The sequence below is a fragment of the Gorilla gorilla genome, chromosome 7 (assembly GCF_029281585.2).
Source record: "Gorilla gorilla gorilla isolate KB3781 chromosome 7, NHGRI_mGorGor1-v2.1_pri, whole genome shotgun sequence".
Classification (NCBI taxonomy): Eukaryota; Metazoa; Chordata; class Mammalia; order Primates; family Hominidae; genus Gorilla; species Gorilla gorilla.
The window spans coordinates 41,806,520-41,832,762 of record NC_073231.2 but is presented as its reverse complement, the minus strand read 5'-3'; the positions used below and the strand labels follow the sequence as shown (position 1 = coordinate 41,832,762).

General features: G+C 35.1%; 1 protein-coding gene and 1 long non-coding RNA gene across 4 annotated transcripts in view; one reads left to right on the top strand and one right to left on the bottom strand.

Annotated features, from left to right (window-relative positions):
* LOC129523963 (uncharacterized) overlaps positions 1 to 26,156 on the bottom strand; it is a 127,045-nt gene extending 100,889 nt beyond the window's left edge. Inside the window, exons 1-2 of the long non-coding RNA XR_008667598.2 lie at positions 26,018 to 26,156; positions 24,084 to 24,184 (exon numbers count right to left, since the gene is read on the bottom strand). This is a non-coding gene — a long non-coding RNA (uncharacterized lncRNA). The remainder of the gene's footprint in view (positions 1 to 24,083; positions 24,185 to 26,017) is intronic.
* Positions 1 to 26,243, top strand: part of PKIA (cAMP-dependent protein kinase inhibitor alpha) — an 87,017-nt gene that overhangs the window by 16,130 nt on the left and 44,644 nt on the right. The window lies entirely within an intron of this gene.

The window sequence follows — 26,243 nt, the reverse complement described above, 5'->3', positions numbered from 1 at the left end:
TCATAACTGCTTCCCTAAGAAAGAAGAAATTTTTCTAGGCGGAGCTTGCAGTGAGCCGAGATTGTGCCACTGCACTCCAGCCTGGGTGACAGAGCAAGACTCCATCTCAAAAAAAAAAGGAAGAAATTTTTCTGATTGGTCAGATTTAATTGAACATTCACTGAGCCATATTTACTATTGCATCAGGTCACTGTGTATTTAAAGATACAAAGCAGGCTGGATGCAGTGGCTCACACCTATGTAATCCCAGCACTTTGGGAGGCTAAGGCAGGCAGATCACTTAAGACCAGGAGATCAAGACCAGCCTGGCCAACGTGGTGATATCCCTTCTCTACTAAAAATATTAAATACAAAAAATTAGCCAGGCATGATAGGGTGTGCCTGTAATCCCAGCTACTTGGGAGGCTGAGGCATAAGAACCACTTGAACCCGACAGGTAGAGGTTGCAGTGAGCCAAGATGGCACCACTGCACTCCTGGATGACGGAGCAACAGAGCGACTCTGTCTCAGAAAAAATAAAAATAAAAAAAGTACAAAGCAATGGTGCCCACATTCTTATTTGTCCAGCGCCTGGTCTTGTGAGAGCAAGTGCAGTGAGTATCCTTGAAGCCTAGACCTTCAAGGTCCTCTCCTCTCTTTCAATCCATGCACCAGGGTGGGCTTCATCTAGGAGAACAATGGACTCATTTCTGTCTTTTGCCTGTTGGTCCTTGCAGATGAGTCAGGTTTCATTTGGAGCCCAGCAAATCTTACATGCCCTCTTCTCAACATCTTCCTTTACACATGTCTCAGTAAATATTAACATGCTCTAAATATGCCCTTGCCATAACTCTGAACTCAGGATTACCAGAAAGTAATTCCAAAGCTGAGACATTTTCCATATCTTAATCAGCAGATAATTTGTACTTACATTAACACTGACTTGATTATTCACATGTTCTTTTGCAGTTTGAATCTATTTCTGTCTTCAAGTACTTAAAATAGATATAGATTTTAATCAAGATACTTTAGGACTTTTATTACATATTTATTATGTACCTTATTTCAGGTATTTATTGTACTAGGTGCTGGCAATAGAATGTTAAACAGAATGGTATACAACCTACATTCTAATTTTCAAACAAGATTGTTATGAAAGTGTACTTAAAATTCAAACAGGAAAAGAGGGCTGGGCACAGTGGCTCACATCTATAATCCCAGCACTTTAGAAGACTGAGATGGAGGAGTGCTTGAAGCCAGTAGTTCGAGACCAGCCAGGGCAACATAGCAAGACCCCATCTCTACAAAAAGCACTTTAAAAAAATTTGCCAGGTGTTGTGACGCATGCCATAGTCCTAACTACTCTGGAGGCTGAGGTAGGGGTATCACTGGAGCCTAGGAGGTCCAGCCTGGGCCGCAGGGCAAGACCCTGTATCTAAACCAACAAACAAACAATACAAAGCAAAACAAACAAACAAAAAGACACAAGAAAAGGGTACAGAAATTGCATGCAAAAAAACTCAGTTTAATATGCATGTTTGGCATGTTAGAGATAGAAAATATCTAACACAGAAGCTTTACAAGATTAAAGGTGGATTGTCACTTCAGCTGAACTTTGTTTTACTTAAAACAGGCAAGTGTTTATTCAAACCAAGCCACAAACTCAAATAGTAATTATCCAACTTTATAGTTTCTCACTAAGGATAGAATGCTTTTACTTATGACTTGTAGTAATATTAATATTTCAAGAAACTAACCATCAGTGTTTTCAAAATTAGGTTATTCCAGTGATAAAAATTTCAAGAGTTTCCCATCAGTTTTATTTCACGTCTCTAAAATTAGATTAAAATGTTACAGTTTTAAGTAAAAAACTAGTATATTGACTATTGACTCGGGTTCCAAGTTCTATCAGAAGGTAGGTCAGAGAAATCCCCAGCGCAAGAACACACCCAAATTTTAATTCTGAAATTCTTTCTTGGCGGATTAGATGTTGGTATCTCAACATCTGCAATGCCAAAGGATGTTGTCAAGTTATTATCAGCATTCAGTTCAGCACTAGGTTTTGAGAATTTAGAAGTTTTTTCACTACTTTTTCTCCTCCTACTCCATGACAGATTGCTTCCAATGCTAAAGGTATCTTGACTCATTCATGCACCATACATTCAAGAAATACATACATTTGAGTTACTGATCACATATACTATTCCAGATATGGTACTGGTCACTAAGGCATCAAAGATGACTAAGACACAGACTTGGCTCTCAAAGAGTCCCCAGTGTAGTGAGACTCTGCTTCTTACTCTTCAAGTAGTATCAATTATATGCAACCAGAAATAACAGGGAGTTAAGTAGCATTTGTATCATAATTAAATGTAGATTGGGCCATGTAATTTCTCAAAAATCAGATTCAATCAAGGAAAGCATAGACTATTCTTTGGGATTTGCCCTTGATGAGTATCATTATCTATTCTTGAGACGTAATAATAGAAGTTAGTGAGCAATTCTTCAAATACAGCCCTATGGAAGCCAAAATGAATATTTTCTTTAGTCATTGACTTTCTAGACATTGCTAAGGCATTTAAAGTTTCCCTGCCAAGAAATCACCAGTAAACAGCAGTGATGGTAGATGCAGGCTATTTACTGCCATGAGTTGAAAAAAATTAGTGAGCTACCTTTTGATTGCTTGTCAAGCATTTTGACATGTTAGGACAGAAAGCACTGTTTAAATGTAAAGAGCAGTTCGTGTAGAATTGCTGTAGGTCATCCTAATGAGGAAGTGATCTATCAAGTGAAAGACTGGAGAATGGGAGAACTGCCATGATGTAAGATTGATTTCTGCTAAAGAGACCTTAAATTTGGCTGTGTTTTAATTTGTGGTTGCTTCCAATCGTTTGTAAATTACCCACAGTAAGTACCCAACATAAAAAGCTATTCAAATTTACTTTCCAGCATACTCACATTGGGGATTTTTTTTTCCTTCTTTTTTCTGTTTCTCTCCCAGATCAAAAGAGGAGCAGTGGGTCTCAAGGTTTAGGGATGGGGTCCACTTGGAGTGACTGACTCAGTAAGCCTGAGTGCAACCTTGGGCCTTCCAGTTTTAACAAGTTCCTAGAAAATACTTTTGCTGCTGGTTTGTGGTTCACATTTGACCAAATCACTGCTGAAACAAAACTGTTGGGGGAGGAGGAAGAAAGAACTATGAATCACTAAGCCAGCCCCTGAACTTGCTCACCAAACTGTCCAGTCTGCTGTGAATGTAATCACTGCTGCTCAGGAACCTATCGAAAGTACGTTCAGCCCTCCGAATCTGGGGTTCTGCATCCATGGATTCAACCAGCAGATTGAAAATATTCAAGACAAAAAAATAAAAGATAACTATTACAAATAAAATAATAGAGTATAACAACTATTTACATCGCATTTACTTTGAATTAGGAATTAGAAGTAATTTAGAGAGGATTTAGAGTACCCGAGAGGTATGCATCCCTGGATTTTGGTATCTGCGGGTTTTGATACAGGGGTGTCCTGGAACCAATCGCCCCGTGCATGCTGCCAGGTGATGACTGTAAATGGTCCTCTGAATCAGTGACTGGCTGAGGGAATCAGGAAGAACAATCCTTACCTTTCTGCTCAAGCTCAGGCTCACAGTTTAATCTTTTAACCTCCCTCTGCATCAGTCTAAGTTTCAAATAATAATGGTAATTTATTTCCTCTGTTATTAAAAAACAAGACCAAAAAAAATACAAACAAAACTCTATCAAGACTGGTGGGGTATGACCTGTGTATTTTTAGCTTCTGAAATTTGTCCTATTACTATTTAAAATTAAAAGAATACATTTTTCTATTTATAAATATATTTAAGACTGCCAAATGATACCTGTTCCTTACCCAACATTAGTTATAAAGAAAAAAAGCAATTCCAAACAAAAATGATATTGCAACAAAAACATGATATATGTATTTTGTGAAAGAAGTACAGCTGCCTCAGAGACAATGAGAGGCTATGAAAATAAAGGAAAACCATCTGAGCTCTGGTTAGAGACTCTGGAAGTAGTGAGCACAAATTTCTTTGAAAGAAAAAGAAGAGGAGTCTGATGTAGGTAGACAATCCAATTCTAGTTACTGTCTTTATTTGTGATAGTCCATAGTCTAAAAAGGTGCAAATACTATTAACTAGCCTGAGGACAAGGTGGCAACTGCATTTCATTCTGAAATGGAAAAATCCAACGAAGGTAGAAGAAACAATTGCATGAGAATTATTACTCAATTATTTTTCCTCAAAAAGCTGTGTATCTTCTTTTTTGAACTTTGGGAAAGCATATATAAGAGTTTCTTTGACCCCGAATAGTCCATGTATTTACCCAGAAATATTTGTGTATCTTGCTACTGCAGCAGGATTACAAAATAGATTACAACTCTACTGTAGAAAGAAAATATGTTTTTATATAATCTATAACTTATCTGGGTAGCTAGAAAACATACACACACAAACACACACACACACACACACACACACACACACACACACTACATTTTAATCCTGGCATCTCAGTCAACTCCCATATCTGAGTGGTTCTTTCAAATAATCCTTCTGAGTCTACAACTTTACCTTTCCTTCTCTAAGAAGTGTCAGGGCATATGGCTGGAGGAACTTGGTATATAGACCTAGATAGAGCTCAGGGTTTTGGGGACCAGTTATGAAGGGGCTGAGGGATCTATAGGCCACTTCCTTTGATAAACCTCTGTACCAACTCTTTTCTTCCCAAAATTTCCCCAAGCAACAAGGTTTAGTTTTTTTGTTTTTTTTTTTTAAGCTTCTTACTCATAACCTTCTTTCATGGCAAACCCTGGTATTTTTTTCCTAGGTAGAAAATTATTTGGATTTATCCATCTAATTCTCTGATACAGTAAAAGATAGCTATAAACTTTTAGCAAAATTTATCTCTATGAAGATTTTAGACTTTGAAGCTTAACTGACTAAATTTTTCCAATACTTGCTCTCTATTGTCTGAAGGGTAGACATTTCCTTGCCTTGAAGAGGTGGAAAGCCAGAAGGGAACAAGTCCTTAAAGAGATAGTCTAAAAAGACCTTTCTAATCTACACCACCTCCAGCACCACCAAAAGTCTTCAATTTTATCCACATATTTGTTTCTATGCAATAACTGATATATTTTTGAGTTACTTTATTTCCCAACCCCCTCTCCGTCCCACCCCCCACCGCCAACAACTAGAATGCAAATTCCATGAGATCAGAGTCTTGGCTTTTTATTATTTTTTCATTGCAGGACCTACCTACAATAATTACTGGCACATAGGAGCCACTCACTAAATACTTCTAGAATGAAAGTAAATAAAAAGGTAATGCATCCTTACAGTAGATTATCCACTGCAAATTTTGGTTGCTACCAAGCATGCATCTTTTGTGCTACTGCCTCAAATGGGCCTTCTGCTGCAGACATACTTATCTATTGACAGTTCTTTTGAACCACCATTGCTCTTCATGTTTTCTTGCTTTAAATCATGCTGTTGCCGCTGCCTAGAAGGTTCACTTGTGAACCTTCTTGTCTTTCACACTCCTAAATTTCCTCAAAACATAAATCAGGTGTCCTGGTCTCCAAAAGTATTTCATGATAAACTTTTTCTTTCTCTAAGTCCCTGTGCTGACATATAACCCTCATACCCTATGCTGGCCCTAAACTTGTTCTTTCTCTACGTCCCTGTGCTGACATATAACCCCCATACCCTATGCTGGCTCTTAACTCACTCTTTATACTATTCTCTCTGATGGAAACGCATTATGGACTTTGTTAAGGGAGCCATTGAAAGCAGGGACTGTTTGCTATTTCTGGCATCAAAAGCAAAATGCCTGGTGCATGACAACTATTCATAAACATTGAATAAATGAACAACAACCCACCTTATTTCTCTCTCACGGTACTACTCTTTATTGTTTTAAACTTCTATAGTTATCCTGGGGAAATATGAGAGTAATGAGTTTTCTTGAAAGTCAGGTGCAGGGACATTTATGGCAATACCTGTCTTGAAGATCAACTACATCAAAGTTTCAAGACTAACTAGAATAATTCTCAAGGAGAAGGAAAGAGGCATTCAAGCTTATTTTGGAGTAGTAAATAACAGTGATTCTGGTGTCCAAACTGTCACAAAGACAACCACTGCCATATTAAGCTTCTAATACTAAGAAAAGTGTCAGGTATACGGTAGTAGATCCTGATGAAACTCTTCAGAAACTGTTTCTGCACTTTACCTCATCTGGCAGCTCTTGGTGTGTGCTGAGGTAATATATTAAATTTGTGGTGTAATTAGTTTAGAAATTATTCCCCTAGGGAACAAAGATGGTCAAGAGACAAAGCTTGATCTAAAGTTGACAGCCTGGGAGACAGGCCAAATTTGGAGGTGTTACAGTAGCATATGTGGCTTAGTATTGAATAGGTCAAAATATTAATGACCCATCCTACACACAACCCAGGGAAAAATGACTGGGCATTGTGAGAGAGTGTGGGTGTCTTGGCAGAAAGGTATTACATCTGTTTCTTCCACATCTATGAGTGAATTATGCATGCTATGACAAGGAGGCTTTTTTAAATATGAGAAATTTGAGGCAAAAATGATAGACCAAAAAAGTGCAGAGAAACAAGGTGAGTAATGAAAGGCAGAAGTGGTATATTGGCAGGCCTGGAAATCAGCTGTGAGTAATTTGAGTTAATTAAATGTGGCATAAAACATTTGGAGGAAAAGGTTGATGAGATCCAATTAATAGGCAAAAGAAATAATTTTCTGAACAGTAACATTTGGGCTATATCAAAGATAAAAGTGGTATGTGATAAGAGATTGAGAAAATGAACATGATAATTCTTTTGTCACATGAGGAAATCTGAGGTGAGGCTGAGAACCCTGTCTCAATGTAAGGAAGAAATCATCTTCAGGAAATGGCAGTTGCATAAAACAAAAAGGGAGACTCAGGGGCATAAGCAAGTGGATTAAAAACTTGTCTGATTTATTCATAAATGATCTGACTCCATTTACTTCTGTTTCTCAGATTTCTTGGGAATTGATAAGTGTATTTTCTCCATAGTACTTCTTGAGATGTAGAACATCTAACATCAATACTGATTATTGAGTTTTGTTGTTTTTCTCTAACTCAGAGATTTTTATTTTAAAGCAGCAGTAAGCAATCTATAATTCACAGCAGTAAACTATAATCTACAAGCCAAACCCATTCTTAGCTAAGAATGCTTTTTACATTTTTAAAAGATAAAAAAAGGAAAAAAAATGAAGAATATGTGATTATGTAGTCCACAAGGACAAAAATATTTATTACCTGCAGGGCTTAAATTTAAAGGGAAAAATTAATTAAAGAAATCCTCACATTAGAATTACATGTAATATATTTATATGTAATAAACCTAATTATATTACATATAATGCATGATCCTCTATGAATTTAATTTGAATGTGAAGATTTCTCTAATTGCATATAAACATACACCTACAGTTTTATGTGAGAGAACAATTCTGTCTTACACATTATATGATTTCACACCTTTGAGGATAGATTGCTAGATAAAAGAGATAGGAAAAAATATTTAGCAGTTTCATAGTTCATTGGGGTCAAGAAGAAAGAGGAGTGTGGCAAGTTCATTTTCTTTTTACAATTACAACATCAGAGAAGAAATGAAGTAAAAAAAAAAAAAGTGAATCAGAAGCCTGATTGTAGGAGATGCATGGAGAGAATGAATAAGGCAATAAAAGGGTGTAACTTGCTTCCCTACGAGTTCTAATGCTAGAAGGAAAACGAAAAATAAAAATGTAGGTCTCGAGGGTGCCAGCTCCACTGCCCCCCCTGCTACCCCTGTCCCTAGCAAGTATTAGGGAGGGTAAGAACTCTATCTGCTAAGCTTTTGCTGGCTTCTCAAAAGAGACATTGTATAGATAGTCCCTCAAATAGACATAAATATATATCCACATCTATTTTGGATGGTAGTATTTAGCTTCTTATGATTGTGTGTATAAAGCACTTCAAGCATGCTGCTCCTAGTCAAATCCCTGCAGGGCCAAACAAATTGGGGCAGTTCAAAGCCAAGAGAGATGGGAGAGGCTGTGACATACTGGGAATAGATTGTGCTCTTCCTAAAAGGATTAAAATTATATTAAATTAACAGCAAAGAATATAAAGCAGTCAGAAGTCACCAGTTGCAACTCCTGCTCTTTTTCCTGTGAACCGTTCCCCTTTTTCAGGTAGAGGGACAGAGGGGGTGGGGCAGGGACTTCTTTCAGTTGTTACCTTCTGGTTTTCCTTTTTTCGCAAATTTTTTTTTTAGACATTCTGTATGTGTTCATAAAAGTCACACATATGTATACTCTAATTACAATGATTCCATCTACAAAAATCTGTATTACATATAATTATTACATTTTATAATTATTACATTTGAGAAAAATTAGTTTTCTTCCCAAAGGAGGCCTATATAACTTTAATCTATTAAAATAAAATTAATTTTGAATAGCACATTAACCAGATGTTTTGCTAAGCTATTTCTGGATAATTTCCAAACTAAATTGGCAAATTTTATTTATTTTTAATTGACAAAATTTTATATATATATATATATATATATATATATATTTACAAGGTACATTTACAAAATTTTAAAACAGTTGTTACCTTCTTGAAACTATTTATTCTAATTTTATTCTAATTCAATTCAGCCCAACCTCAACATCTCTGCATTTCCCCTATGAATCCATCTACTATCGTCTACTCTCCAAATTCTTCCTGATAAATAATATTCTTATATTTTTTAAGCAGTTAAATTTATACCACTTACTATTTATCAGTGGCATTTAACTTTCACAAGTATTATCCACATTTTACAAATAAAAGTTGCACAGTTGGCAAGTGGCAATCTAGAATTCAGACCCAAAGGCTTCAACCCAATGGGTCATGCTCTTAATCATGAAGCTAAACCCACCTCAAAGAAGTATGAGGGAAATGAAAGGCAGATACTGGATCCCATATATACAACAGCTGTCAGGTGGAAATATCTGACAGAAATGTATTTCCACTGAACTCTTTTATTTCTCTAACCATTGAATTAAGCAATAGCACATCCTTATTAAACATGATCTCTCTTTAAACTTTTGATTATTTCATAAATTTACATATATATAGTAATGTGAACTTTTGTTAAAACATTGCAAAATATCAGTTGAATTGTATTTCAAATAAATATATCACTTTCCTCAATGTTGACTTAATGTGCACTACTGTTCATATTTTTCTGGATAGTCCACAATTATTCAAATGGTAATTAAAGTGTCAAAACCATGTTTCAACACTTGTTTTTATGTCCATGCTCCTAACAAAACAGCCCTCTTTGTTCTTCACATTTTCTGGCTTCTTCAGCTCAACTGAAATTTGGATTTCTTTTTTTTTTTTTTTAGATTCCCTCTACCATCTCCAACAGAAGGTTAGCTTTCTCTTTCAAGAGTATAAGAGCCAGGGGCTGGGTGTGGTGGTTCAGACCTGTAATCCCAACACTTTGGGAGACCAACGTGGGTGGATTACTTGAGCCCAGGAGTTCAAGACCAGCCTGGACACCATAGTAAGACCCTATCTCTACAAAAAATATATTTTAAAAAATCAGCTGGGCATGGTGGTGTGCACCTGTAGTCCCATCTACTCAAGATGATTGCTTGAGCCTGAAAGATAGAAGATGCAGTGAGCCATGATGGCACCACTGCACTTCAGCCTAGGCTACAGAGCAAGACCCTGTCTCAAAAAATACAGTAAGAAGAGCCATGCCACTCCTTGTATTTATGCCACTTTGTTTTTGCTTCTACTACCATACTGCACTGCCCTAGTTTGAACTTAATGTTAGGAAGTACTATGGCCCTCTCTCTGTTCAGGCCACTTCCTATTCACCCCAGAACCAGTGGCCATTTGTAGTCAACTACAGTTCACCAAGCTTTCTATTATTTCTTTAGCTCCAGCACCTATATTCATCTATCTCATAACTTCATATGTCATCCACATCTCAAAATTCAAACTTCTAAACTCCACTGCAACAATAAGAGATCAAATGAGCTTATGTGAGGTGATCAGAAATTAAGATATTGTAAACGTCAGAAATGTAAAAGGCCAACCACTATCTGTTCTGCAAATTAATATATTGTTAATACTAAAATTTGTAGTCCCAGCATACGTTTGCTTTTTTTCCAGAATTTGCTATATCTCTATCATATGCTAGGCACTGATTATTTGGTTTCATTTTTCTTCCTATTAAATAGTGACAATTTTTTTATAATTTGTTTTCCAGACAGAGTGACAGCTTGACAAAAAAATGTTGTGGTGTGTAACAAATACCAAGATGCCCCTCCTACCTGTACTCTCTTTTGTATTCCCAGTCATACCACCATAGTTTAAATTCTATTTTTTATTTCAACTTTTACAAAAGTGTCTTATCTCCTTCCTGTCTCGTATCCATCTGAAGATGAAGAGTGTTGGGCTCTTCCTTCAGGGGAAGGCTGTCACCACCTGCTGAATTATGCCCAAGATTTCAGCAGCTAGAACTTCCTCCTTCAGAAATGAAGAGAACCAACACAGGAAGTAGCATGAAGATGTGCCATAGAATTAAAGCAAGGTGATGCTTAATGAATCTTTCAGTGCCCTCTCAGAAATGTACACGCAAATATACGTGTGCCCAAGATTTTCAGTGTAATTTCAAAGGGATTCTCAGAACTCTACATGCCTTGAACACTGAGGTCAGAACCCTGATTCCAGATATTTTAAGATTTGCTTTTAAATAATGCAACCCAGAGAGCTGTGTGCTTGGATCAAATTGTTCAGATTCCTTGTAGCATTGCTTCTAAGTGTCCCACCCTATGCCTTTGACTTGCATTAATGGGCAAATTGTAAGATTCTTTTCTGTCTTTTGACAGAGGTCATCATCCATCATATCCTTCATATGTAGTCTGTATAAATGCACACAATGTCTTACATATTATTTCACCAGGCTAACAGATACCTGGAGTACAAACTAAAGTTTCAGGGACTCCAGGCTAGCAATCTTCTATAAGGAATAAACTAGCTTTTATAAAACAGACCTTATTTTTCTCATACTCTGTTTTTTCTAGTTATTCTCTTACTTTCCCATAAATTCTTTAATGTTTCAACTATATCATATGTACTGAAGTGAAATAATGCAACATCCTTTGTTCACACCTAAACCCAGGCATTAATGTGGAGGCCTAGAGGCTGGCATGGTGGTGCCAGTGATAATCAAAACAAGAGAATTCCTAAATGGATGCAGTTTTCCTCCATCACCTACCTGGAGATTGTTTTCCAATGCTAAAATCAGGCCAGTTTCAATTTTGCTTTAATTAAGAGAATTGGTGTTTTCTTTCATTGTTACTTTGTTTTCTCTAAAATTACGATGTCGTGTTGCTGCCCATTGAATATATCCAGAGTATACTCCGTATCCTGGCACTTCAGGCATTTCTACTGTTCCAACCTATAGCTGCAGCTCCGTTATTTCCAATTTCCCTAATCATAGGCCTGTGCTGCTGTCGAACTCCACAAGTCTCCTTTCAAGCGCTGGGAAGTTTCTGATCTCTGTGGCACTTTTCATGCTATTAACTATCCAGGAATTTGATGTTCTCACATGCAATACATATTAAAACCCATTTACTATAATATACTTATATAGCTAATAAATCAGACAAAAATTATTAAATGACACTTAAGGATTGCTATGTTGTTATACAATGTACATGTATACTACCTTCTAACTCGTGGCAAGCAAGTGCCTTCATGTTTTTGCTCCAACTTACTTCAACAGCCTCATGTCTTCTAACACTTAACTTTAAATTGTGTTCTCACAGTACTTGAAATTTCAATGTGCTTTGCTCTATATTTTCTAGGCCATTGCATGTGGTACTCTCTTTGCCTGAAGTTCTCTTTTTCCTCCATACTTCACCTGCCCACCACCCTTTCTCCCTGTAATGGGCCACAATCTACTTTGGGAAAGGCTGGTTTCCGTCCTTCTCATAGGTTCACCTAACATCCTATTCTGAATCATATTCCAGCACACTATATTTTGAAATTCCCTGTTCGTTGTCTTATTGCACTGTTTCCAGTGCCTCCACTGCACCTAGCACATGGAAAACACTTGAGTGAATGTTGCTGACATTGAAATATAGGTATTACTGTTTTGAAGAGCTATTTGATAAAAGTAATTGAAAGCCATAAAAATACTTTTCATCTATTAATCCAGGAATCAAAAACTTAAATGCTTTCAGAGGTCAGGCAGGTCATGTAAATGTCCAGTGTAGTACAGAAGATAACAACAGAGAGTACAGACTAATGTATGTACCTTATCTAAACACATTCAGATTCACATTTTTATAATTACTGTCCAAGCCAAACAAATTATAACCCCATCTTCAAATAATTTCTTAGAAGGAAAAAAAGATATATTTATTAAAATGTTACCTGCAGATTTATTTGTAATAAGGAAAAAGTAAATGCACATTAAATAGCCAGTAATAGAGGCCTGATTAAATATGGATTATATCCATTATATGTCATATATTCTTTATTATTAAAGAATCTCCCAAACGGTAATATATGGAAAATGCTTTCACTATTGGAAATAGTAAAGAAAAAAGCTAAATTACATGCTTTCTATAATTGCAACTAAGTAAACATATGCTTCCTTATTAAATGAAAAGAAAGGATTATGCAAAATGAAAATACCTATATTAGGGTGCTCAAAATAGAAATGATTTTTTAAAAATTCAACATTTAGTAATGCTTTTGTTTTTCCAACCCCAGTCTTTGGAGAAAATGTTGGGACTATCTTTTGGAATCTTAGAATTTGACACCTAGCAAGCAAAATCATGTTACTTTGGGTAAGAGCTGAAGAATATCAGTTGTGGGCTGAGATAGAAATACCATTGTCATGGCAACCACCAAAAATTTCATAGAAAAGGCATAGCTTGGATTTTTTTTTAATGGAGATGACTAACAAGATTGCTTTTGAAATAGTTCTGATATAGTGTGGGATAATATACAGTAACTCCGATAAACAGTTTTGCTGGAAAATTGAGATAAAGTGGCATAACCTTAAGATCAGAACTTAGAATCCCTAGTGTAAGCTTAGCATATTTTGTATACTAATTAGCTTTTACTGACATAATACTAATATGATACCAGTCTGTCTTCCCTGAATACAAAAATTATATATTTAGTAACATTATAATTCTATAATGATAATAATTCTCATCAATAAAAGAGCTTGGGTTTTCTTGTCAAGGGAGATTTAAAGTATTTTTCTGATTCTTTATGAAGACTCAATTATGTGTTTTCAGTGTTCCTCTATGATACTATATATAACCTACTGGAAACAGAAGCTTGTGGAAATACTGACAGCATCAATAGAAATCATCGTGACTCCTTCCTTGGAAAGGGCATGTTTCATCAGTACCGTTTGCCTCATTTATTAAGCTGAATTGTCATCTTAAGTGACAGATATTTTCAGTGTCCAAACTTCCTGCAAAGATTTATGTATTTTATCCCATTCTGTTTGAATTTAGATCAAGAATGCTCATTAGATTATTTTGTGAGCCCAGGTTTGCTAGAGTTTACAAAATCTGACCTAGCTCACTAGCCACAGAGAGGCTATCTTCATACAACGAAGGTTTCCTGAAGAAAGAATGAAATCCATGGCTTTGTCGAATACATCAACTAATACACTGAAACTGCTAATTGTGTGATTGTCCTGGGGACATGACTAGTTTATTTGGAAACTACTTGCAAAATCTGCTTTGCCTTGCAAAATTGCTTCCCCTGCAAAATTGCTTCTTCAATGGCATATCCAGTGGAGACCTTTCGGTATCTTGCACAACTAGTCAGCCTAGATATAGGATCATATAGTTAAGAAGGAAGAGACTGTCAGTAATTACAATTTTAAATTATAATTACAAAATTGTAATTATTTTAAGGGTGAAATTCTAATTGGCATTTTTTGTTTCATGTAAACTTCTGTTGATCTGCATTTATCATAAATAGCCACATATCCAAAGTATCACATTTCTCATGTCACATACAAACTTTTGACTCTAGCATTCAATGTAACGTTAAAAAAAATCAAATCCTATTACCTCAAAATAAGGGCTGTGTGCCAGGATTGGGAAGCATTACAAAATGAGTTAAAATTAAATGAGATGTGGAGCGGAGTTTGAAACCCATGCCGTTAAAACCTCATAACTGAAATTGGCACCTGATTGTTGTTCATTCAACTCTCAAACCAGTTAAATAGATACCATAAATATGTTGATTCTTGTAACCCGTTTACTCTATTTATTGTTTTCTGAAGCCACCAGTAAAACTAGTCTTTTTCACCAGCTACTGAAGACAGAGGTCATGTTATAAATCAAATGGAATTATTAACTTCTGTTTCCATTTTTAAGCATTTGACCACAAAATTAAACCTTGTATTTCTACATAAAAATCCAAGCATTATAATGTGAATGAGATCTGTCCACTCATTCATTCAACACCCACTTACTAAAATGCTATTTCAAAGACTATTCTAATAAGTTAAAAACTGTTTGAGGATCTTACTGTCTAGTTAGTCATACAGTTAATCATCACAAATACTGAAGGTTTGAATCAGAAAAGAAAAAAGAGAAAAAAGAAAAACAGTTTTTTTTTTTTTGTGATGGGAGTCTCGCTATGTCGCCAGGCTGGAGTGCAATGGCAACATCTCGGCTCACTGCAACCTCTGCCTCCCAGGTTCAAGCAACTCTCCTGCCTCACTCAGCCTCCCAAGTAGCTGGGATTATAGGCGCCACCACACCCGGCTAATTTTTGTATTTTTATTAGAGACAGGGTTTCACCATATTAGCCAAGATGGTCTTGATCTCTTGACCTCATGATCCGCCCACCTCAGCCTCCCAAAGTGCTGGGATTACAGGCGTGAGCCACCGCACCTGGCCTTACCAGTATTTTTAAAATGTTGCACACAAATAGCCATAAAGAGCACAGGGGTAGGACTTTTTCCATTGAAAAATATATGACTTCTCTATAATTAATTTATATATCTTAACCACTTATGTTACAAATGAGGAAAATATAAATCTACCAAAATCATTCTGTAAAACCATTTCTGCTTTGAGTCATATGAATACTTGTTGCTAATTTGAGGCTTTCTAAATTTAAAGACATAAGATGAGTAGTTAATGACTTTGAAATTTAATTAGGAAAGTGGTGACTGAGAGAGGACTAGACAGTATGTTGTTGGTACTAATTTGATTTATATAACCCTTTTCTAGTCAACCTTTTAAAAATCAGCCAGAGAGTACAAATTCTCCACCTTCAAAAATTAGGAGGTTTACTAATTTTTGAATCTGGGTGAAGTTTCCCAGATTAATCCAAATGCAACTAAAATGTGATGAAAGATGAAGCTCATCTTAGTTTTCTTAATCTACATGACCTTTGTCCAGTTACTTAAATTCAGAATTTTCATGTTCACAATTTGAACCAGGAGAAGTACCTCTCTAGGTTCACTTTTCTCTGAAATTCTAAGACTAAATAAAATATTAATAAAATGTCTCAATAATTATCTCACAAGTATATTAAGATAAATAGTATGAAATAAGTTTTAAAAAATATTAGAATAACAGTATTATTAGAAAATATATCTTAAAAGGGATTAAACTACACAGATATAAGGTTTGATGTATTTCCTTAAAAGATGAGAACTTACTACCAGAAACATGTAATATATTAATAGCCTCATTATGGAGGTGAGATTCTCTCTTTAGCAGAACACAATTAGGGAATATGTGAGTGATGTTTTATTTTTTATACATTGCCTTATTATGCATTTCCAGTCATGATCTCCTAGTGTAATTGCATTTAAATTGTGTTCTTAACCATATGTTAATTAAATAAACTCAATGTAAGGACCCAATCTAACTTTCCTGAGTAATGTGGAGTTAATAAAAACTGCAGCTCATTGGAATCTAGAGTATTACAGGATCTTTGCATACCTAGCTCTTAAACTGATTTGTTTTGGATTCCGGAAAACTTACCACCTTGGTTAAGTGGCTTGTGAAGAAATTTTGATATATACATCCACCTCACATAGATCTAATAGCTATGTGTTTGGAAAGTATTTTGTGGAAACAAAGAATTAAACAGCAAGGAAATTTGGTTTTCCTTAAGAACACTGAATCGTATAGAGATAGGATAATTTCTGGAGACAAATAGGCCTGTCAATAAAGGTCAAATATATGCAACTCCCTCCTTTTGCTGAAAATCTGTTATTCCATGTTGACTTAGATATTAAGAGAATACTATACTTTCCAATAATTATATTGTTATAATGCAGGGGATATAGTTCCCACCAGTGACTCTACATCTACAATATATGATGAAATAAAAGATATAATTATAAAATATCATACTATCATACTCAATTCATTGAGATAATAAAGTACATTCTAAGCCTTATTTAATGGACAAATACATGCACTATCAGGTGGTTACATGAATCTCCATTATATTTGAAAAAGGTATATGTGTTGACATTAAAACCACATTTCTACGGTGTCTTAAATGATAACTACACAAAATTAACACACTAACTTTGTCACTTATTTACACCAATAAAAGTCTGTTTCCAAACAAGAAAGCTGCACTGGGTATATGTATATGGGTGTTTATGTGATTTAGATGACTGGCATATTTTTAAAAACTGTCCAAAGGAGTTTGAAGTCATAATTTTAATGTAGCAGGAAAAGATAAAGTCATTCTCCCATATTTCCTTAATGTTCAGATGCTATGTGTTGTATGACATGATGTATATAATGTAAGTTACTAAAACTTTTTTTGGAAGAGAAAAAGCTAGAGTAGCAGATATGCACACTAAAAGGCAAAAATCTGGTTTTACAAGTTGTATAATAAAAAAGGTGGCAAGCTGAAAGTTTTTTTAACTTAGAACTAAATTTAAGCTTAACTTTTACAGCAATCTTTAGAAAATTTTGCTATATGGTCTTTCTTGAAGATTATTTGTAATTTTGTATAATTGATTTAGAAATTCCCATCAAATTTTAAAATTCAGAGTTCTAGATAAAACCATCAATTATCTGAAATCCTTTCTCAGTCAAGACTGCCCATGAAGCCAAGTGCCTTATTTGATCCTATAAGTTTCACTGAAAATCAGCAGTCTTTATTAATTTATAAATGATGGGCATGATTAACTGGTCTCAAGTTTGCTCACAATTCTGAACCCTTGAAATCACTGAAATACCAAAAAAAAAAAAAAAAAGTAAGAAGCTATTAGGAAAAGTGATTACTTGAGCCTACTCAGAGTCTCAGTGAAACAAAGGTCCATTTTGTGCCTAAGTGTAAAGAAATATATTTTTGAAAAAATTATATTTACAATTAGAAAATGAACTCTGAGGTTTCATTTATTGCTAGTCAAAGAGTTTAGAGCCATTGTAAATAGTTTCCTCTAGACCGTAATACAATGAGTTTATTTTAGTCAGCAATTACAATGACAAAATGCTAGGTATCATTGAGTAGAACATTAGGCAAAGATCCATTTCTTCCTCTTGTATAAAATCTGGATGCATTCTATTAAAGAACAGAATTAAACAGGCAAGCAAAGATGTATTCAAGACTATTTCAATAGGGGAGAAAGACTGAACTCAACTCTGCTGAAATAAAAGGGAGGCAAGTTTTTAAATGATGCGGTGAGCTAGTGAAAAATACTGGAGGATATTAGGGTAGAGTTTGTCAACGTGATTAGACATCTGTGTTTGCTAATGGGTGCTTAGCCAAGTTAGGGTCCTATCCTTCGTGCAGTTTGGGAAATAGGAACATTATTATCTTTCTTGTTTATTACATTTCAAAAAGATGGTTCCCAGGTCTATCAGAAAGACATTCTTGGGTTGTAAAATATTTACACCTCAAAGAGTCAGAGAAAGAATTTACAATTGCAAGTTTTCTAAAGTAAGTGATCTTGAAAAAGGGTGGTTAGAGGCCTAGGGTCCCAGAAGGAAGAAACCTGCCGGCAGTTCATCAAGCTAAGTGGGAACTTTAAGGCTGTGTTGATCAATCCAAACCTGGAACACAGATTCAGATCTGATTGCCAATGCAAGAAAAAAGCTTGAAAAGACAGACGCTCCCCTGATCACCCATCCTCCCTTATATGAGTTAAATATTTCATTTATTTCTGTTTTTTAAATTTTTTCATAGGTTTTTGGGAGAATATGTGGTATTTGGTTACATGAGTATATTCATTAGTGGTGATTTGTGAGATTTTGGTGCACCCATTACCCAAGCAGCATACGCTGAACCCAATTTGTAGCCTTTTATCTTTCACCCCCTTCCCACCCTTTCTCCCTCAAGACCCCAAAGTTCATTGTGTCATTCTTATGCCTTTGCATCCTCATAGCTTAGCTCCCACTTATGCGTGAGAACATACGATGTTTGGTTTATGTGTTACTATGGAGGCACAGGATTGCCAATGTCACAGATTTTATCTGGATGAATTGCAAGTTTTTGTCTGTTTATTACTCTTGACAAGAGACTATGAAGTTTATGAGGGCAAGAATCTTGTGTGTTTGTAATCTCAGGATTTACAGTAATGCCCCTCACCTCATAGTAATTCAATTAATACTTGTTAAAAATGACTGAATTTTAAAGATTTCAGAGAATAAGATAAGAAATAAGGATGTGGGAATAAGAGTGTGGATATTACAAAAGAATTAAGAGTCTTTAGTTTGGTAATATGAATGCTATAAAGGAATATGATCAGAGACATGTTCCTGGAGGTATGAACCATTCTAGTAAATCCTAGACAACTAAAAGTGGGCAATACCCAGTGAAGATAGGAAAAGGAGCTTATGTCTAATGTATGGTATATGGTAGACACCATGTTAGCATATCTAAATAGTCCTTCGTCTGGAAGAAAAGTATTACAGGCTCCACTTCATAAGTGCAGAAACTGACAGAGTAGCCATATAGCTACACTCACCCTCACCTCTGTTGCCCAGTTATAAAGCCATTAGACTTTGTTGCTGTAAACTTAAATTGTAATCGTTTAATTTTTAGAGAATAGAAAAAACAGAACTTTTAACTTTACATATTAGATGACACCCCCAAGAAAGGATCATCCACAAAATATAAATAGAATCTATGCAGTATTAGATATATATTTAAATGCTAGAGTCAGGGAAGGATAAAAATGGCTAATGTTTTGGGGTACCTTCCAAAACGTCTGAAGGGAGTGTCAACACAAGGAGAATCTGTTTCTTGGCAGAACCTTCAGCAATTAAATTCTGGTTTGGATGGTCATTGAGATGGAAGTTAGTGGGGCTCTTCCAGGTATTTAAAACATTCTCTGTGATTCTTTGCTAATGAAATATCTCTTTGTTTCCTTGGTTTTATTATCACTGGAAAGACGTTTAAGGGAACAATCTTTCTGTGTTTTCAGATGTGCATTGAGAATGCTGTTTAACTCCTATTATATGCTGGAGAGGTATTGATAGTTCCTGTATATGTCTCTGTATGTCAGGACAAGAAATATTAAAGCTGCTTGGTGCCAGTCCTATCTGGTTAAAAAAAATTATAAAGGAAGATATTCCTGAATTGAAGGGAGATGTCTGGAACAAGAGTAAGCAAAGTGGAGAGAATTTAATTAACAATTTAGTTCAATCTGAAAGTCCCATAAAATTCAAATACCCATGTTGGGCTGATATGATACTTATTTTCAAAACAATATGGCTTGAAACTTTTTCTAAAGAATTCGTGGTGAGAAAAAAACTAATGGTAATCTACTGAATAAAAGAAATATCTATTTTTCTAACAATTCTTTGAAATCCTTGACTTGTCATTTGACCGATTTTACCATTTTCTTAAAAAAAAGAAAAGGAAGTTGCATACTGGAAGGAAGGAAGACTTAGTGCTTTTCTGGTGCACTGTTGGCATTCTTCCAATTCTTCTGGAGAACATCATTCTATCATTTATGCTCCCGTGAGTCAAAATGAAAAAGTCCGTATAGCCTCTTAGACAGAAGTATCAGGATATTCTTAAAGGGGACTTATCCAAACAGGCATATTTAAAATAGTTATTAGTTTATCATTAAGCCCTAACAAGACTGCAAAGTTGCTTAGGAACAGAATCAGGCACCCTTAACAGGAACATGCATGGGAACAATGGTGAAACATAATTAAGCCTTAAAAAGGCAAATTCTTTGAATTAAATCGTGAAAAGACAATGTGTCATGGGAAGAATGAGTATTTTAACCTAAGACTTGTTCTCTAAGCATTATTTTATAGCTAAACCTAAGTGTCTTTCCATAGAATAAATAATGATACTTTTAGTCTTTATATAATTTAAGGCACTTAAAAAAGATTGTTTATCCAAGTTAGCTCAACAATAAATAATATCTCTATTTTGACCCATTAATTATCTTCAACATTGTAGAGATACATAAAGAAAGGAAGGCTCTTACAAAAATAAACACTACAAAATATTTGATGAACTGCAAGGGTTTTATTTTGATGTTATGTATAATTTAAACTATCAGAAACTCAAAAACTGTACTTTTATTTTTTAAATTTGAATATACATTTACATATACACACATAACGTATCTAATTCCCATTTGCAGGGAAAAAAAAAAAAAAAAAAAGCCTGAAAAGCACTGTCTCTTTTAGAGTTCTTTGACTAGTTTGACATTGGCTGACTTTATACTCCAATACCCGTAAAAGCACTGTCTTGCTTCATTTAGTAATAATGGAAACAAATCTGGTGCATGTGGGCTGTCTTGATATAATGCATAAACACCTAAAAAGTTCAGCCAGGGAATAAACTCAGGGTCCCGTCTGTGGAGGCAGAGAATCCCGGCTTGGATCCTAGTCCTATTTCTGGCTTTATCAAATCACTTACCCACTCTAGACCTCATACTCCTCATCTATAAAATGAGACTTCTAAGATCCCTTCACATCTAATACTTCTGAGTCTATGTCCATCAACTCTTAAGTGGTGTCATTCTTTTTTTTTCATAGAAGAATTGTTTGTTTTATTGAATTGGTTATTTGACTGCTGTCTCTTATGTAAATACTAGAAGTAGTAGGCCTATTTACCAACACTGTTAGAATATTAGGCAGAAAAAATTCCCTACTGGCTTCTTTTTGGGTTTATGTCTGATTACATGTTGCACTGCTAATTTTTGGTCCCTGAAAGCTGAAAACGTGCAGATGCAGACAGATGTAATATGCCGCAGCTTTTTGTATCAAGCCACTCTATTTTAAAACAACTGGATTTTTTTTTTTTTTTTGCAGTCTTTAGAAGAGGGTTAGATGACCAAATCTATTTTCCTTTTCTTGAGAGTTTTATAACATCACAAAAGGTCATCCTTAAACAGTCAGATAAGATTAACAACAAAATCTTGGAAAACAGCCAGTGCATCAACAAAACAAACCCAGTGGACTGTTTATAAATGTTAAGTTTAAACAGGCAGCAGAACACGGGATGGGGAGGAGAGGAGAAATACTTCATAGACATAGCAAAGAAATAATTTCCAGAGATGACCCATGACACTGCAGTGTTGGGAACCAATATCAACAAACAGACTTGGCACCCAGCAATATGTAGAGTGCATTTATAAAGATGTTAGAAGGAGCAAGTCGTAGATCACAAGTCACAGAAGCAGAATCATGGGCCATTCCCATACTGGGTTCTTCATGCCATTTTTAATGAAAAGATAAATTGGTGGAAATATTTTAATTGCAAAGAAGTGAAAAAGTGATTTTTAATGCCACCAATTGACACCAGGCCAGGGTTTTCACTATGCAACCTAGCATGTAGCCCTAAAGTCCTGACAGCTAAATAGTAGGGAAGACACTGTTCTCTTCCTTGCAAATACCACTTCCTTTATTAAGGATTCTAAAGGAAGAGAAAGCCTTTAACAGAGAACACCTGAGAGGAAAGCCACCAATATTTAAATCCAGGAACTTAATATTGACCTAAGGAGCAAGTAGGCTTAGGAAAAGGGCAAGCTACAGATATTGTTGAAGGCCTTGCACATTTAGTTAAAATTTTTTAAATTCTGAATAGAAATAGAGAATTCTCTGCAAATTGTATTTTATCCATGATTCGGATGTGGCCTGTTAGAAGTTTACCAGGATGAAAAGTAACCTGCTGAGGATTGCAGATGATACTAATACAGACATAATAACAAGCAGAGACTGATATTTGTAACAAAGGATTTCACCAGCTTTCTAAGAAAGGCTTTCATGGTTGACACAAGAATTAGATTGTAGTTATACCTGATATGAATTTTAGATTATGCAATACATAAAGATGCATTTAGGAGACATTCTCAATAAATTGCACATCATATATTGCAGTAGTAAATGTTACATTCTTTTCAATGAATAACTTTACAGTATTTTGTGGTTTAAAGAGACTAGTTTAAAAATAAAAGATTGTTTTAAATTTGAGAAATGAGCAAGTTAAAATAAGATGAACCAGATTTCTACAATCCACTTTCTGATGCTCAAAGTGGAGAGAGTACAAAATGGTGCATGACTGAGTCTATGGCAATCTGCGTTTTCTGCACTGTGTGAATCATATTATACATTCTGTAATATGAAGGGGTACAAGGCACTTACAGGTTGCATTTTTCAAACTTTTACAAAGGAATAGTAGTCACCTTCAGAGACTTCTAACTAATTAGACTTTAGACAAACGTATATTTGCATAAGTTTCATCAAGCTGCACTTTCTGAATTTCTTTCTCCCTTGAGTCTATTACTCAATTCACTCTGTTATCTAATACCCCTTACAGTAACTGTATGCCCTGAAATTCTCTTCCCTCCTCCACATCATCAAAACTTGCTTTTGGATCATTCAGACTGAGGTAAAAAAAAAAATGACTAAGATCTTAAAGTACAGATATTTGAATTTCAATAGAAAAGAAAGGCTAAAGGATTGAGGTTCTCAGGCAAAGAGACAAGAGTCTGCTAGGCATCAGAACTTTTTGGCTTCTCCCAGTTATAAGACTCGTCTTATAAGCCATATAGTTGGAGAGAAGTAGTCATTCAAAAGGCTCAAAATATAGGAAAACAAAAATAAAAATCACTTCTTAGTTCATAAATACAATGTAGGTCTATTGAAGAGAACATTAAAATTGATCCCTGTTTTCTGATCTCAAACTGGCCAACAGTGAAAAGGAGTTGGATAAAGCGGCCTTGGTGTTGGTGAATGCAAGAAGAATTGAGTGTATAATTACAAAAGGAAAGTGAGTGTCAATGTGTGTGTGTGAGAGAGTGTTTGTATAGAAACCACTCTAGAAAAAGATATTTAAAACTGCTAGTTATTAATGCACTGAAAAGAAACTATTAACTTCAAAATCATTCTATTGCTATATTAAGTCATATTTGAGGGACAAATCAATAGCAATGACTTTCTTGAAATGTCTCCCAACACTATGATTTTGTTTTATGGCACTGGTGGGTAAAGGGGTTTGGTCTGAAAGTACACAAACAGGTAATACCATCAGTTAAGAATGTTGGCAGTAGTTGAGCAAAAAAATAAAATGATAGCACAGTTTGTTTCCTTTGTCATTTCCTTTTATGTTTAGCAGTTATGTAAATTAAAAGAAATTGATCTTACTACCTATTATTTTTATTCAGTTACCAAAAGAACATTTGCTTTGAATGAATATGGATGCATTTTTCTTTTAACAGAATCAGGCAGCCAAACATGACTCACTGTTATTTACATGAGTCAGTATCTATTTGCCCATGTAATCTTGTTTCACTAACTTTACAGTCAGATCATTCTTGTTACGATCAGAGAAAAAGCAAGCAAGAATAAATGTGATGCCAATTAATATAACTACGAATTAGTATTTAGTAGTAGTTATTGATCATTTTATATGGGAAGTAAAAAAATCAATTATCTAACATTCCATTGTTTATTATTATTTTTAACAAAAATGGGATTTTGTTTTTTTTATACAATGTTCTGTTCTTTGTTAAGAAGTGAGGAAAAAAGCACTTACTGATCCTAAGCAAGTCAGCTCCTCGATTTGCCTGATGACGATGAATATGAATACAGGCTTTCTCTCCAGTACAGTTGCTCTTCGTCAAAAACAGGCTGGCTCTAACATATTTCACAAACACAGAAAAGTGTGCCAAGACACAGTCAGCAATTCTTTTTAATTTTTGAGATTTAAAATATTACTGTACTTTGTATGAGTTTTACATTTCTCATGGATAATTTTACTGTGAAATTTATGATGCTATAAAACTATGTTTATGAAGATACTATAGTAGGCTTCACATATCTCCATATCTTATATTGCTAACATTTAAATTTGAATACTACATCTTTATCCTTTCATAAACTAGAAGATAATTGTTCTGATGACTAGCAGAAGAAGCTGGCAGGAACGATAGATTTGCCACTCTTTGCTTTCTGTTATTTGTGAGTCTAATTACTCTAGTTGGTCAATTAATGGCAACACATGACAAAATCTTCCTACTAATTGACTCTAATTTCACTATTTTTTGTTACTGCTGAAGCTTTCTCTAATTTTGTATGTGCATATGTTACCCTACTTGTCATTTTTTTCCTCCTAACCTTCCTTATCAGAAAGCACATCTCACTAACTTTACAGTCAGATAATTCTTGTTATGATCAGGAAAAAAGCAAACAAGAATGAATGTGACGCCAATTAATATAATTACTAATTGGAAGCCACATTTTGAGGGCATTAATACAGAAGAAGAGTAGAAATGATAATAACTTGGTTTTAGGGAAGCTGTTAACATATAAATAGAACCCAAAATGGCACCACTGGTAGTTTTCCAGGGACTTAATATTTCTGACACACACTCAATTTGTGCCCATGGATAAGACATACTATTATAGGAGAATCAAAGAGTTACATATTTGGAAAAATCAGGTTATCAAAAAGAATAATGACATTGTTTAAACAATAATGCATTAAACTTTCCTTGTTTATTATGCTAGAAGTTGTATGAGATTATCTGAGTAAAAGCATTTCAATTACTTCAGCATTGTGGGACATGAAGTGTAAAAGAACTCAGAACATGGAAAAAAAAAGGAAAAAGAGAAAGGAAATGGCTGAAAGATTAATTACTTGGCTGTCAGCTGCTAGGGGAGTTTATTTATGTTCTCAATATTCATAAGGCTCTTGTCAAAATGGTATTATTAAATACCCATTTTATAGAAAAGGGACTGAGGCTGTTCAACTGTAGTTTATTTGATGGGTATTTATGCCTGTGATGGGGACAGCTATGTCAGGAACTTCAATTCCAGTTAAAGTGAAACCTGGCAGAGACATAGTTTTGATCCAAATTTTGACAGTAGTACAATGTTGCTTGTCCTTCTCCGGGATGGTTGTCTGTGTTTCCCCTGTAACATTTTGTCTGATTTGTTTGTACCAACTATTTGGTTTTGTAAATTTATGTGACACTTTGTTTTAAACTAATTATAAATGTAAATTAGACTAACTCTAAGATGTCTTTTTTCCACTAACTGGTTTTGTAGTAGCAAAAATCTGAAATTACATGCAAAATGCTGTTTACAGTTGTTTTAGTAAAGGGATGCAGAGCAGTCAGAGTGAGTTGTCAGATTCTCAAAACTAAATCAAATTATCTAATATTTTACATTAAATCAGGTAATGAATACCGCTTCTGGATCCAAACATTGGTTTAATTATTTATAATCTTTGCAGTGTCCCTAAAATATCTATTATCTCCGATTAACACTAAGGAAACTGAGGCATAGAGAGGTCCAAGTAAGTGGCAGGGATGGAATTCAAACCCAGGTCAGTTTCAGGCTTGAACTCCACTAATTCTATACCTTTAACTGCCTCTCTCACTGTAGGTAATTGTATTAGTCTGTTTTCATGCTGCTGATAAAGATATACCCGAGTCTGGGAAGAAAAAGAGGCTTAATTGGACTTACAATTCTACATGGCTGTGGAGGCCTCAGAATCATGGTGGGAGGCAAAAAGCACTCCTTTCATGGCAGCGGCAAGAGACGATGAGGAAGAAGCAAAAGCGGAAACTCCTGATAAACCCATCAGATCTCGTGAGAGGTACTCACTATCACGAGAACAGCACGGCAAGACCACCCCCTCCCCCCTCGCCCGACCATGATTCAATTACCTCCACCTGGGTCCTTCCTGTGA